This window comes from Alexandromys fortis, unplaced genomic scaffold (genome assembly GCF_014885135.2).
Source record: "Alexandromys fortis isolate MF-2015 unplaced genomic scaffold, M_Fortis_MF-2015_v1.1 scaffold_30, whole genome shotgun sequence".
Lineage (NCBI taxonomy): Eukaryota > Metazoa > Chordata > Mammalia > Rodentia > Cricetidae > Alexandromys > Alexandromys fortis.
Genome location: NW_026067922.1, coordinates 10,184,078 through 10,199,111, shown reverse-complemented (window position 1 = coordinate 10,199,111; position 15,034 = coordinate 10,184,078).

Genomic DNA, 15,034 nt, shown 5'->3' with positions numbered 1-15,034 from the left:
CCCCCCTCTCTGTCTCCCCTCTTCCCTCCCTCTCTTTCTCCTCCCTTCTTTCCTTCCTTCCTCCTTTACCCTCCCTTCCCGTGTGTGTGTGTGTGTGTGTGTGTGTGTGTGTGTGTGCGCGCGAGTGTGTCTGATGTATGTGCACATGAGTATATCCTTTAAGGAGGATGACCCTATTCAGCTCCATCTTCCTGCACCTTATTCCCTTGTTCCAGGGTCTCTCACTGAACTAGAGCTAGCCTGGTGACCCACAAACCTCATCAACCTTCCTGCTCCATCCCCACAATGTGGAGTCACAAACATAACAACCCATCATGCTTCCTACCTGGGCTCTGAGAATTTGAATTCAGGACCTCATGCAGCAAGCTCTCTTACTAGTGGAGCTGCCTCCCAGCTGTCTTTTCTTTCTTACCCTTTCCCCAACCAGGCTTATTTTTATTTATAAAAAGTTAGGAATATAAACTAGTATGAAAGCTTTAGCTATCTTTAGCTCTAATATCAACTGTTTTTCCAATGGTGTCATTATTGTTTCAAGATGTTTAGGAGCCAAATTAAAAATCACATATAAAATCAAAGCTGCCTCAGTAATTTCTTTTTCCTAATTTTACACTCTTCTTTCTCTTCTTTACCATAAGAAATGTAATAGGTTCATTAATTTGTAATTGAACAAATGACAATTGTGTTCATGAACTTGCTATCTCAGAAATGGAATCATGTATATTATTCTGAAAACTACATTTATAGTCAAACTTCTTTCTTTAATCTGTTCACTTTTTCTTATTTTTTATTTAGATATATTTATGGATTATCTTAAGTGAAATAAAGTTTCCCTGTTATCAAGAAAATATATATCCAGCATTGCTAATTGTAGGCAATGGGTGTACCAAGAAACTCTATAAGTAGCCCTGAGGCCCCTCAAGATGGATTGGCTTGCACCAAAAGTCCTAGCATCAGGGAGGCTGACCAATAGGGTTTTGAGTTTGTGTTTAGCCTGGGTACACATTGCCTGTGGGGAGGGGGTAATATAAATAACAAACAAACACAGAGAGACTAGGTGAGGCGAGGAATAAGGGGCCAGAAGGAGAAAGTAGAACATGAGGGAAGAGGAGAGATGTTTTAAAAAAACCCATCGGTATATAGCAAAATGCAAAAATTAGCATCAAAAGGATTTGTTTACCAGAATAAGAATGAATAGCAATTGCAACCTCACTGAGTCATGGTGAAGTGTGGTAGAGGATTCAGTCACGAGTGCACACACCACACCTGTTTAACCACTTTAGATCACACTCATTTAGGACGAAGCTGAGAGGACCCTCCAGCAAAAGTGGATCACTACTTCCAGATGATTATCCTGCACCCACTCATCGTCACTGTCCACAACAGGAAATACTAGGAACACCCAATGGTCCCTTATCCCGAAATGATGATGGATAAATAAAATCACAGCAATACCCTTGAAAGAAATGCTACTCTTCAATCAAAAGGAGAGTAGAGCTGGTATTTATGAGGATAAGCCTGTTAATATAAAAGTTGCCTTATTTATTCTCTTTTGTTAGCCGTTTATTGATAGTGGTTTCCATGAGAATTCCTCTTGTTTTCCCTTTGCCACTTTGTTTTTCTTTCTTTTAAATCAAATTACAATCTTGTGCATTACTTCTCCTGATGTTGTTTGCAATATTGACAGAGAACAGGAAAAGTACATTCATTGCTGCTCAAAATTAATGTGGAGACACAAGTGAAAACCAACAAGCAAGTTTTCGAGAGGATGCAGAGGATACCATTTGCATATTGGAAAACGTACCAAAAAAGCCCAATCAAGATGTATGTCAAGTAATACTATGAAATAGCTGTGAATATCGATGGCAGGAATATGTATTTGCAAAAGTCAGAAAACTAGGGATCATCTATCAAAATTAAGTATTCTGTTTCATGATTTTACAATTTCATTTTTAAGACTATGTCTAAAATAATTACTCAGATATCTCAAATTATAGACATGAGGTTATTCTTGGAAAGAACATAAATATCCTCATTTAATTCAATGGGAATAATTTCTCTTGGTTTATACAATTTACCACGTGCACTGGCTGATTTTGTCAACTTGACATAAGATGGAGTGATCTGGGAAGAGGGAAACTCAACTGAGACAATTTCTCCACCAGATTGCCTGTAGACAAATTTAGGCAGCATCTTTTTTGTGTGTGATGATTGATATGGGAGGTCCCAGACCAGTGTGGGTGGTGCCATCCCTGGGCTGCTGGTCCTGGGTTCTAAAAGAAATCAGGCTGAGCAAGCCATGAGGATCAAGTCAATAAGCAGCCCCCGTTCATGGCCTCTGCATCAGCTCCTGCCTCCAGGTTCCTTCTCTGTTTCTCCTTGACTTCCATCAGTGATTGACTGTTACCTGAAAGTATAAGCAGAAGTAAACCCTTTCCTCTCCAACTTGCTTTTGGTCGTGGTGTTCATCATGGCAATAGTGACCCTAAGACAGAGGCCCAGTCCTAAATGAGAAGATAGTGAGAAAGGCCATTGCTTCAAGTCCACAGAGTATGACTTCATCCTATCAAGCTGCAGAATCAAACTAAACCTACCCATGATGATAGGGTATGAACAGAGGTTATTTGGGGGAAAGAAGGGCTTTGACAACTGAAATGGAACAAGGTCCCCTTGGAGATGTCTCCTCCCTTCCCCTAGCCCTCCTCTGTGGCTAACATATCTTCCACTAGAAATATTTATCAAGCAAACAGTCATCAATTTTGCCCTTCCCCACTTCTTACATCTCAGGCAGTTTGTCAAGGGCTTTTAGGAAACCTTTATATGTTATGCTCTTGGCTGATTTCCAGACTCACAGTGGAGAAATACAGGGCGGACTGAATGATTCAGTGTTTGAAGGGTTAAGCCTAAGATGACTTGGGGGGGGGTAGAGTTCAAAGCCCTTGCCAATAACTCTGCATTATGTGTGGTATTATCCAAGTGAAATTATCATGTGTTAGGGAGCGAATGAAGCAAATGACTGGTGATGTCATCCAAGTGATCACTGCTAATGAATATTTTACTCCTGGGATTGCCCGGTGCCGCACAGGCAGGAATGAGGGAGCCGATTTCCATCAGTCTCTTTGGGTTGTTTGCAAGCCATTCTGCAAGCTGTAAATGCCAAATGTCAGGAGGTGATAAACCAGGATTTGAGAGCAAGGCAGGCATGGATGTGGGGAAGCCAAGTTGAGTTCTCTGCCCTTTGGCAGTGTTTGGAAGGGTTTTGTCCTGGTGACATGTATTAAATGGTTATACTTTCTCTAAAATAAAAGAGTAAATTAATACTACAATACTCAGTTTATTTACAGAAGGGAGTTGAAAATTAGAATGAGAATGAATTGGAAGACATAATTTGAGTGTGACATACTTTAGATTCAGGGCCATTGCCAATACTGCTTCTTGATTAAGTGACTTATTAACTTAGAATTAGTGATTATCAAAGGCTCAGGTTTATGCTTGCTCTCACTACTCAGCCCATCTCTGCTTTCTGCTGCCCAGTAGCATCTTCCTATGAGGATGAGAAGCCCAAGGACTGGACTGCTAAGAAAAACAAGGAAGAATTGCTCCAGTAGATGGTGAGTGACAGGAACAAGCTAGTGTGTGCAGAAATACTCGGAGCCATGGCCTGTCATGAAAGGATTTCATTTGTTCTGAGGTGTTCCATTCACTTAGTCTGTTAGACATGAATAACTTGGTTGGACCCTAGCCCCCATGATACTGACCTCCAGAAGAAACTGGATAAAACATAAAAGCATGTCACTGCTAAACATGATGCCTAGCTTCAGATCTGGGAATACAAGGACAGAGCCATTCACAGAAGAGAAAGTATATATTTCTCTGGAAGCCATGAAGGTTAAGGGCAAAGTCAACTTCACAAACTTATAGTAGCCACGACTAGAAGGACCCCATTCTTGGTGATACTTTGCTTCTGTTATCTTGGAATTACTAATAATCTTTTAAAGATTTTAAAAGACTGTATTTGTATGTCCTTGTGTGCAAGTCATATGTATGTTGGGGTCATGGTGACAGAAATGGGTGTTGGGTCCCCTTAGAGTTGGAATTATAGGTGGCAGTGGAGTTACCTCACATGTTTGCTGGGAATCAAGGTTGGGTATTCTAGAAGAGCAATAAGTGTTCTTAAATGCTGTTGAATACTCTCTCTCTCTCTCTCTCTCTCTCTCTCTCTCTCTCTCTCTCTCTCTCTCTCTCTCAGTGGTGTTTAGTGAATCAAGTTGTGCCACCATGGGAACTTAGTGGATCTGAGAGTAAGTACAAGGGAACCGTGCTCTACGAACCGATGTTTTCCATTCATGTTGACATGTTGTACTTAAAATGCTTCAGACATTGAGTCTGGAGAGATGGCTCAGTCAGTGAAATGCTAGAGGGCTGGCTCAGCATCTGTGTAAAAGGGAGCACATGGTGGCATGCCCTTTTAATACCAGTGCTAGAGAGGTGTGTAGTGGATTTTAACTGTATTTTTAATAAAGACTGCCTGAAGATCTGAGACTAAAACAATCCCACTGGTCAGCCTTACGGACCAGATTATAGTAAGTAACACACACCTTTAATCCTAGTAGCCACACTAGTTGCCTTAGAAACTGGGCGGTGCATGCCTTTAATGATGGTGTTGCACACTTTGAATCCCAGCCCCAGAGAGGATTATAAAATGGGAGGAAACGCTCTTAGTCACGCAGTCTCCTTCTGAGATTCCAGGAGGCAGGATCACCATTTCAGACTGAAATTAAGGTCAGTGCCAGTGGCTGGCTGTTTTGCTTTTCAGGTCTTCAAGTTGAACCCCAATTTCTCTGAGATTTTTTAATTGTGTTTCATTTGGCACCCAACTTTTTGGGGTACAAATTCATGAAAATGCCATTTGCCTGAGACTTTTTAGCTACCAGCCCAGGTTAGAGTCGGGAGTGAAAGTCCACCTCTAGGAACAGGACCCAAACCTATTCTAGTACCTTGGGTTCGGGAGAAAAACTAGCATTCTCAGCTCTGTACTGCTCCTGCTTAGCTTCTGTGTATAGATGCAAATTATACAGAGAATCTGGATACTGTATATTATTGTGTTATCTTTGAATTGTTTGACTGCTGAGGAAGGAGCAATAGCTGTTAAAAGGCTTTTGATTACAAATGCTCCATTAATCCAATTTATATATTTTGAAAATGCCTTGACTTCAAAATTTAATTCAAAAGACATGTTACTTTGGAAAAGAGGTTTTGCTTTTGTTTTCACAGGAAGTGAGAGGTTGTGGATTCATTCTTGCTTAAGAAAAATAAGGTTTGATCGAAGAAGACCCCTGAAAAATCTCCAATGGGAACAGATGACCCAGATGATCCAATGTTTCAGAGTACATTTGTTGCAGTTTCCTCTGAGTTCTACTTCCAGAACAGCTTCAAGACTGCTGGCTGAGATGGTTCAGCCTCACAGACTTGATTATAATCAAGGACTTGATCATAATTCTAAACTTTCTTTGGGTTTCCATAAGATTATCAGTGACCCCAATCAGCAGGAAGTAACCTGGAAAACTATGCTCATATTCCCCAAAAACATATATTATGGATGTTTGTTTTTGTTTAATGTGTTGGCTACAAGTTGTTACTGACAATTGTCAGGAAAAAAGCTAAACAAAGGAAATTAGATCCAAGGTTCTTGTTTTGAAAAAAAAAAAGGCCATATAGTGGTGGTCCATGCCTTTAATACCAACACTCAGGAGCCAGAAACAGGCAGATCTTTATGAGTTCAAACTCAGCCTAGTCTACAGAATGAGTTCTAGGATGGCCTCCATGGCTATTGAGGAACCCTGTCTCAAAAAGCAAAAGAAAGAGAGAGAGAGAGAGAGAATAAGGAAGGTAGATTATTGAATCTACTCTGAAAAGAATAAAGGGGGTCTAAGTTTAAAAAGGTAGATTATTAAATCTATGTTTAAAAAGCAACTATTAGTTTTAAATTGGTTTTATTTTTGTATATTGTATGCAAATTTTGTATATTGATACAAAAATTTGTTAAAACATATTTTACATACATTTCTAATCTTGTTCAAGGTATTGTACCTATATAGCTCATTTAACAATGTAATGCAAATTTCTAGTCCTTGAAAATTATTATTATAGATATGCTAGGTTTGTAGGCCAAAGACGAATGCCCCAACATTGCAGAGGAACTTTGGGTGACTGTCCAGGCAGCCAGATGTTTCTGTCATTACTTACAGTTTTTGGAAATCATTTGCTTGCACTTCCTGCTTACTCAGTTAATATTCCTTCTTGGGTCTCTGAGAGTTAAAGTTAGATAGCTGTAGTTATAGTTTTCCAGACACAGAAAGGAAGTTATGGTAGAAAGTAAATTGGACTCACCAAGATAGGATAGATATGAAATATTTTTTTTCTGACTTTGTCAAATGCAAATGGACTAGACATGGTTGATGTATTTATTGCTTGTATATATTGTATATAGCCATTGTACCTATTGCAAAGTTTTCTTATATTAATTATAGCCTTTATTTTATTTTTGACAAAAAGGGGAAATGTAATGGATTTTAATTGTATCTTAATAAATAAAGACTGCCTGAAGATCTGAGAATAAAACAGTACCACTGTTCAGCCTTACAGACCAGATTATGGTAATACACACCTTCAATCTCGGTAGCCATAATGACACACACCTTTAATCCTAGTAGACACACTAGTTGCCATAGAAACTGGGCGGTGCATGAATTTAATGACGGTGGTACAATCCTTTAATCCTAGCCCTAGAGAGGATTATAAAATGAAGCTAACATTATATGGCATCCCCACAGGTCTTGGTAAAGAATATTGCTTGCAGGGCTATATAGAATAAATCCATAATTCACTGATTCTGGGGACAGGAGCTGAGTACTTTTGTATTTGCATTATATAAGGTTAAGTTTTCTGTGTAGAATGATATCAAATATCAAATAAAAATATTGGCATACATATGCAGGCACCATGGTGGAGTAAAGCTTTATATTTGTAATTTACACCTACACCTATACGTACACACACACACACACACACACAGAGGACAGGTTTCTTTATATATCCTAGGTTGCCCTCAAATTCATGATCCCCTGCCTCAGTCTCTGGTGTGTTGGGACCACTGATCAGTGACACCACATCCAGCTTTACATTCGAACTTTTAATTGCATGATACTTATACTTTTTGAACTAGTGACATCATATTTTTCTTTCTGAGTTCAGAAAATCATGTCACTACTCCCAGTGAGGAGTTGAGGAGTCCTAGCTGGCCAAGATGGCAAATCAGAGGAGAGTCAGGGATGTGAAGTACTATGTCTACTCTACATGCCTGAAAACACTCCCTGAAAAATTGTCCCAGTAAGGTGAAATGATATTTCCTATAAGCTCACACAGCCAGAGTTTCAACAAGGTAGTTTTCTTTCTTAATTTTTATTATAAAGTTAATTAAAATTTAATAATCATTAAATAAAATAACAAAAATTGGGAAAGTTGGTGCTGTAACCATTCCAACATTATAGCCATTTTATACTGCCCACAGCTCACTCTGTACTTTTTTCTTACTCTGGTTCTTGTTTCCTGCTGGAGGAGAACCTCAGATGCCAGCCCTCTAACAACACATCCCTCAGCCCACACCTTGGCCTGGGGGCGGCCATGTCTTCATTGCTGTCCCTTTCAAATTCCACGGGGTACAGCTGTATGTCTCTTCTTTGCTTCTCTGGACCTTTAGAGCTCCTTTGTTAGAGCCCCTACCCCTGCTCCAGGAAAGGAAGCTGCCATCTTGCTGAGGGGAGCCAGGCCACACCTGCCTATTGATTCAATGCCCGTTTCCCCAGATTACTTTTGACAGGAGCACCCTATATGTGGCTGTCTTTGACAAGTTGGCAGGAGACATGTAGAATGCGTGGAAAGGGAATTGACAAATTACATAATGGTAGGATGGTTTTAATGAACTAAATTACCTTAGGTTGGCATCTCAGCAAACATGACAGTTAAGTTACGTCCAGAGTAAATAACACTGAAAGGTGCAGGCTACAGAAATTCTTCTTTGGTGGCAAACCTTCAGGGCATTCATTTCTCACCTCATCAGAAAGCAAACATGTGTAACATAGTCACGCAAAATGGATCAACATCCCAAGTTTCCTGTATCTGACATTGTTCTTTTCAAATATTTATTTAATTTTTAAAAATCACATGTGTGTATGTGTTTCTGTATGTAGGTATGTGCACAAAAGTATATGTTTTGATTGTGGAAGCCAGAAGAGGGTGTCCAATCTCCTAGAGCTGGAGTTACAGGCAGATGTGGGCCACCTGATGTGAGTCCTGGGGACAGGGAGCCCAGGTCCTCTGTCCCCAGAGTTGTACGTGCCCTTAACTTGCCATCATTCCAGCCTACTATTTGAAGTTCTTGAGAGAGGGAAATCTATGCTTCATAACCCACGAGGATTGTAGAGTGGTTTGAAAATGGCAGAATTAGATGCACTTATCAATGACAAGGCTCTGACCAACTTCCTGCCACTGAATGTCTTCTGCCTGTTCACCTGGGGCTATGAATATAGATCATAGTTTCATTACCAAGATTGTAAAGTGCCAAAGAGACAGAGAGGGTGATTGTAATGGTACCTGGAAAATTCTAGAATCTTTATAGAGTGAAGAAAAGAAAACCCTCTTTTGTCAAGCTCTTGTCATGGCATCTGTCAGGTGCCATGATTGACACGTTAAACACATTTCTCTTCAAGACTTTGAGCAGACTAGACCATTATCATTTGCTGTGAATGAGAAAATCGACTCTGAGGAAGAGTGGATCAGCCAGCTACACAGCTGACTGACTCCTTCTGGCCCCTGCTATGTGGAAATCAGGAGGGGACTCTTTCATACCTAGCTGGCCAACCTGCTGTTGTTCTGCTTCTCTGCCTGCAGTCATGTACTGTTAGGGACTGCAGACCACCAGACCCTGAATTCCCTGTAAACAACTTGTTTTCCTCTGTTCTGAGAAGCCTGCAGCTTCTCTGAGCATGAGACCCTGATGACAGGGGAGTAGTTTCTGGTGATCCTGAGAGCTGGGGTATACCCAGAGCACAATAAAAGGGGCATTCTTGGGGAATTCAAGAATGACCTGTGTCTCTGTATCTCTGTGTTTGTGTGTTTAAATCTCCAAGCCCTTGCCCAAGACTCGCGAACCATCTCATAGAGCAGGCGCTACAAGTGGAGGCTCCCAGAAAGATTGGGAACAGGGACACGCTGAGAAATTGCCCTCGAGAATGGGGAAGGTGAATTGAAGGCCTCAAAAAGAATGGAAGAAGAAGAGTAAGTTTTTAAAGAAATAGAGCATAGACAGTCATATTAAAAGGAAGTCTTTAAAGAGACAGAGTATAGACAGATTAAAAGGAATAAAGGAATAATAAGCCATGAAAGTATGAAATTTACACAGAGAATATGGATTATGTATATTGTGTTTTGTTTTTTTGACTGGAGAGAGACATTTGATTCTGGGAACTGCTAAGAAAGGTATCTTGACTTCAAAATATGGGTCTAAGGATTTGTTGCTTTGGAAAAGAGGTTCTGCTTTTTATTTCCATAAAAGTTGAGAACCTGTGGATTTCTTCTAGACTAATGTGGTGTGATGCACCAAGACCCCCCCTAAGCTCACTGTGAATACCCCCAAAGAAACTCCACCCAATAAACAGCAGAAAGTAGTATAGAGAACAACGCCCAAATTCCCCAAATTGTTTGCTAGAGGTTGTGTGGCCGAGGGGGACACTGCAGCAGTGCCAGGAGCATCGGGAAACAAGGCAACAAGTGTTGAAGCCGAGGCAAGCAGGAGCTGCCCAGACTCTGCTGGGCTGCCCGTCTGTGAGTGGCGTATGGACAAGGCAGTGGAGGGGCGAGGAGAAGGCAGTGGAGGGGTGAGGAAAAGGCAACAGTGGTTCTGGCTCTGCGGGCCCAAAGTAGTATAAGCAACAGGCTTTCCTATAATTGCCGAGCTGTCATGTAGGAGACTTCGGGATCACCGCAGGTGGCCACTATTGTCACCGCTGCAGCCTCCTCCATGGCAGCTGGAATTGCCATCAGCCAGACAGCTGCTGTGACTATCTTGTAGCCAGGACCAGCATTTAGTATCATTCACGGGGAACACAGAATGAGCATGTTTGCTAGGGCATTATCCAACTTATTGCCATCATATTTGTGCCACACCCAGGCCAGTTAAGAACATTAGTGCTAATTATATAGAAAAGGGGGAGATGTTGGGGGCTGTGGACCCCCAGACCCTGAATTTCTTGTAAACAATTTGTTATGCTTGCAGCTGCTCTGAGCAAAACAACTTGTTTTCCTGTGTTTGCAGATGCTCTGAGCACGAGACCCTTAGGTGTTCCTGAACCACGTCAGGGAAGTGGTTTCTGGTGGGTTTGGCTGGGGCATGGCTCTCAGTTAAGGATCCCTATATAAGCTGCCCCTGAACACAATAAAGGGGACATTCTTGTTTCAAGGATGACCTGTATCCCTGTGTCTCTATGTGAGTATGTGTTTAAATCTCCAGCCCCTTTCCTGGCTGGGGAACCATAGCGCATAGTGCATAGAACAGGCATAGTGCTTTACAATGTACCTGTCACTCAAGTCTCTCCAGTCCCCTGAAATTGGTAAAGTGATTTCAGAGTTATGAGTATTGTGTTCCAGTTTATGAGGGTTGTCCGTGCACAGTCTGACTCTGTTCCCAAGGATGAGAAGGCAGATGAGCAATACCAAGAAATGTGTGGATCTGAAAGGTGGCAGCATTGTGACTAACACTATAGTAACCTGAGCAAAAAAAAAAAAAACACAAATAAAAACAAAAACAAAAAAACAACTACATGCCATTGTATTCTCAGATGCTAAGTGTTCAGACCTAGACTGTGGTGTGGCATTGAGCAATGATAAAAAGTACAACTGCTGGTACCCAGTTACTAAAATGAAAGATTTCACTAGTTCCTGGTTATAGGCATACATCTGATACAGGAAGATGGGTTTGAAAAAGTCCAGCCTGGCTGATTTCAAAATCTTTTCTATACGGTTTATCCAAGGTCTGTAACCTCAGTGGGGCGGTGTGAGAAATGAATCACGTGTCAAGCACGGACAACTGAATCTGAGATGGGCTTCAGAGCTGACTGCCACACTGAGATTTACCCTCCACCAGCTCTGCCCAGGCCATTGTTAGAGCCCTTCCTTAACTGATCAATTCTTTCCATCCTATTAACTACAAATGTCAGTCATTCACCCTCCCTCTCCTCCCATCCCCTTCCCTCCCCCCTTCCCTACAAGTCTTCTGCCCCATCCAGAGAAGAGTACAAGGATGCTCTGCCAAAGATGCACAGCGATGTCATCATGCATCTCTAGTCTCACTGATTCCTGCTGACTACCTACTGCTGTCTGTACAGAAAAGCATCTAAAGGCCTCTGAGGTCTGCCTGGGGTTCTCCCTTCTACCTCTGTTTCTTTGTCTATTAATATTCCACTCATAATCTATTCAGCACCATTCAATGAATGACGCTGTGTCAATTCTCATGGATGGGGGTCTTTTCCCCTATAAAGCTTCCTGTGGGGGCTGCCTTTCCTGAGCCCCCACTGTGCTGTGAGGGTGATGTTATTTAACAGTAGCACGCCTGCTGTAGGTGACAACTCTCCTGTTAAATCTGTTTTTGTGTCTTTACTGGAATCAGAGCATACATCTTGGAGCCATTGCCACTTGGTATGATATCTCACTCAGTTCAGACACTTGCTCAATGGTTGCTGGCTAGACCCATTTGAAACTGTCCAGTGTTGTAAGGAGTAGATGGTTTATTTTCCATATTCCCCTGCTTATACACCAATCAGGGTTTCGGTTTCTTTTGTTTTATTTGTACTTGAGGCCTCAAAGATGCTAGGCAAGTATTCTGCCACTGAGCCATATTCCCAGGCTGGAAGAGGTGTGTACTTGTGTGTGTGTGTGTGTGTGTGTGTGTGTGTAAGTGTGTGTGCGTGTGTGATGCACTGGTAATTTATTTGGGAATTTAGTATAATCTTTGGGAAACATTAGTCAATAATCAGATCTAATAATAATTTAATAATTTAAAATTAATTATTAAATCACTTAATGTGATTTAATAAGAATTAAATGATCCTATGTTTCTATGGCAGAGATAAAGCTTATCCTGCAGAAGATGGAACCTATCTTAATTTCCTATCCATATCACCCTCAGGTGTGACATCTATAGAGTTGTGAAAATCATATGTCATATGAGGAAGGACTATTTCTCTCCAAGTTGGTGCTAGAGAAGCTAGGAAACAGACTCTGGTTGTCACCTCTGTTAGGGGTTATCTTGTCTGCAGAAAGCTACCTTGCTCAAGGTCATTGTCTGAGAATGATCCACAGCCAATGTCTCATCAGGAGCATGGACTTATCATCTCATTATATTCTGTGAAAAAATTCCAGAAAAAACAAGGGCTGTTCTGAGAATGGGGGTACCAACACCATCACCATAAATTTCATCTGCAGTACTTTGCTATAGGTGGGGTTGACAATAGGGCAGGGCATTGAAAGCCATAAGTATAGTCAAATCGTTATTAATGTCAGATGGTAGCATTTAATTATCATAATCCAGTAGCAATGAGTAGCAAGATTTGAGTGACAGGTAATAAGGCCCTTTGTACAGAGTAAGAAAGATGGTCAATAGGAGATGATGTACCTTGCTTAAAACACATGGAAAACCACTAAGAACTGCCTCAGTTCACAACATTAGATGAAATTGAGGATGCATGATGTGGTAGCTGAAAACAATGGCCTCACTGAAAGAAATTCCCATTCTCCTATAGCGTTCAGGACCTGATCCAGTGTTTGTATTGAGAGCCCATTAAGTAAAGGCAATCAATATGAAGAACCTGCAACAGAATAGAATGAGGCAGGGGAACTGCCCGGATGATGGGGCCCAGTGCTTTCCTCAAAAGGACCAGTAGACATTTACCCAAGGAACAATATATGGACTGAGTAAGAATATTCAAACTCATATCAATGCCTGAGGCCCAAAGTCAGCATGGCCTTATGTTGGAATATGACCAAATGAAGAGATAGGATCTCATTAATGTCCAACAAACCATGTACCTACAACTTTATTTCTTCTCTCAAACCCATATGAAACTGAAGTTAAAATAATGAAACAAAAGCAATACTGGATTCTGTAGGTGTGTGGAAGGTGGGTTTCTTCCTGGCGGTTTTCCTTATCAAATCCTCATTTGGCTGATTGGTCTAGCTGTACAAAGGTCAGATGATACTTTGAGGGTAAAGGACTGCCACAAATGCATCTGCACCTACAGCTGCACCCCTTGCTGATTTGGTACCCTAAATACAATGGATATATCTGGTTTCCACACATGGTTTGTACCCACACTGCGGTCATTCCTTTCTACCTCATCAACAAAGATCATAATCAGTTCATCTTTAGATTCCTTAGACAAAACTAAAGGCCTGAAACTATGTCCAAGGGTGGTATTTATTCTCCCCTTTCTCTGCCTTGCCAATGGAACAGTCCAAAGAGACCCGGGGCTATTGAATAACCCAGGGCATCAAGCTGATCTCTCTCATCAATCCTCATCAGACAAAGCAGAGCAGAGGATCCTAAAGTTGCCACCCCATTAGAAACCATGGCAAGGACCGACCATGCGCAGATGGTAGGGGGAGGGAGACCCTGCAGAGATTCTGGTCTCAGCACATCAAACATTTAAGGGTCAGTAGTTCAAGACAGTCCAGGATCCACTTTACTATTTTTCTCTAACTGCTGTACAAAATAAAAACAAAACAAAACAAAAAAACAAACAGCTAACATTCCCATGTGGTTCTTGAGCCATAAATCTAAAACCAAGGTATTAACAGGGCCATGCGAGCTCAGAAGACCCTTATATATGCTCATCTCTTGCCTTTTTCTTGCTTCCAGTGATTCCGACTTGTGACCACATCACTACAATCCTTGAATCCTTGTCTAAATTAGGACTGTGCTTTCTTCTGTTGTGAAATTTCTCCTTTGGCATCTTAAACTTTATGTGTTTATGTGTATGTGTGTAGGTATTTTGCCTGCATGTAGGCACAGGCACCATATGTGTTCCTGATATATAATGAGGCCCAAAGAAGGTTTTGGCTACTCTAGAACTAGAGCTATGGACCACTGTGAGCTTTCCGGTGGGTGCTGGGAAGAGACCTCAAGTCCTCTCCAAGAATAACAGGTGCTCTTAATCTCTGAGCCATCTATCTCCAGCCCTTTAACTTGTCATTAGACTCATTGCCAGCCGGGATAACCCAAGTTAATTTTTTTATCTCAAAATCCTTAATTTAATTGTGCCTGCAATGACCTTACTTTTTTCTAGGGAACATTGCTAATATCTTTTGAGGATCCACCATTCATTTTTATAAAGGAATCCAAATAGCAAGTCAAACTACTCCATCGATCTTAGTATACATATATTCATAGGCAGTAGTCTGGCTAAACAGATTGGGCAAATATAGGAGGACAGAAAGAGCTGGTGGGGTTGAAGCCTATGGGCGGGCATGTGTGTGTTTCAGGGTGTTGTGATGGATGGTGAAGCTGACTTCAAATTTGAACACCATATAAAAGCATCCTCCACAGACATGGCATGGAGCAACCAAGTAGAGAAAATGTCAACCAGTCCTTGTGTGATGGTTCATTTCAATGGCCAGCTTGGCAGGATTTGGAGTCACCTGGGGGAAAGAGTGTCAAAGAGGGATGGTCTAGATTACGTTGACCTGTGAACATGCCTGTGAGAGATTTTTCTTAAGTGGGTTAATTTGGATGGGAAGGCCCATCCTGGATGTGCGCAGCACCATTTCATGTCCTGGTCATGGACTGGATGAACAGTAGAGAGGGAGCTGAGCATATATACTGTCCCTCTGTTTCTCAACTTCAGATTGGATGCTGAGCACTCCCACAAGCTCTGCCTCTATAGCTTTCCTGCCATGATGCACTGTAACTCCAGCTCGGAGCCACAAT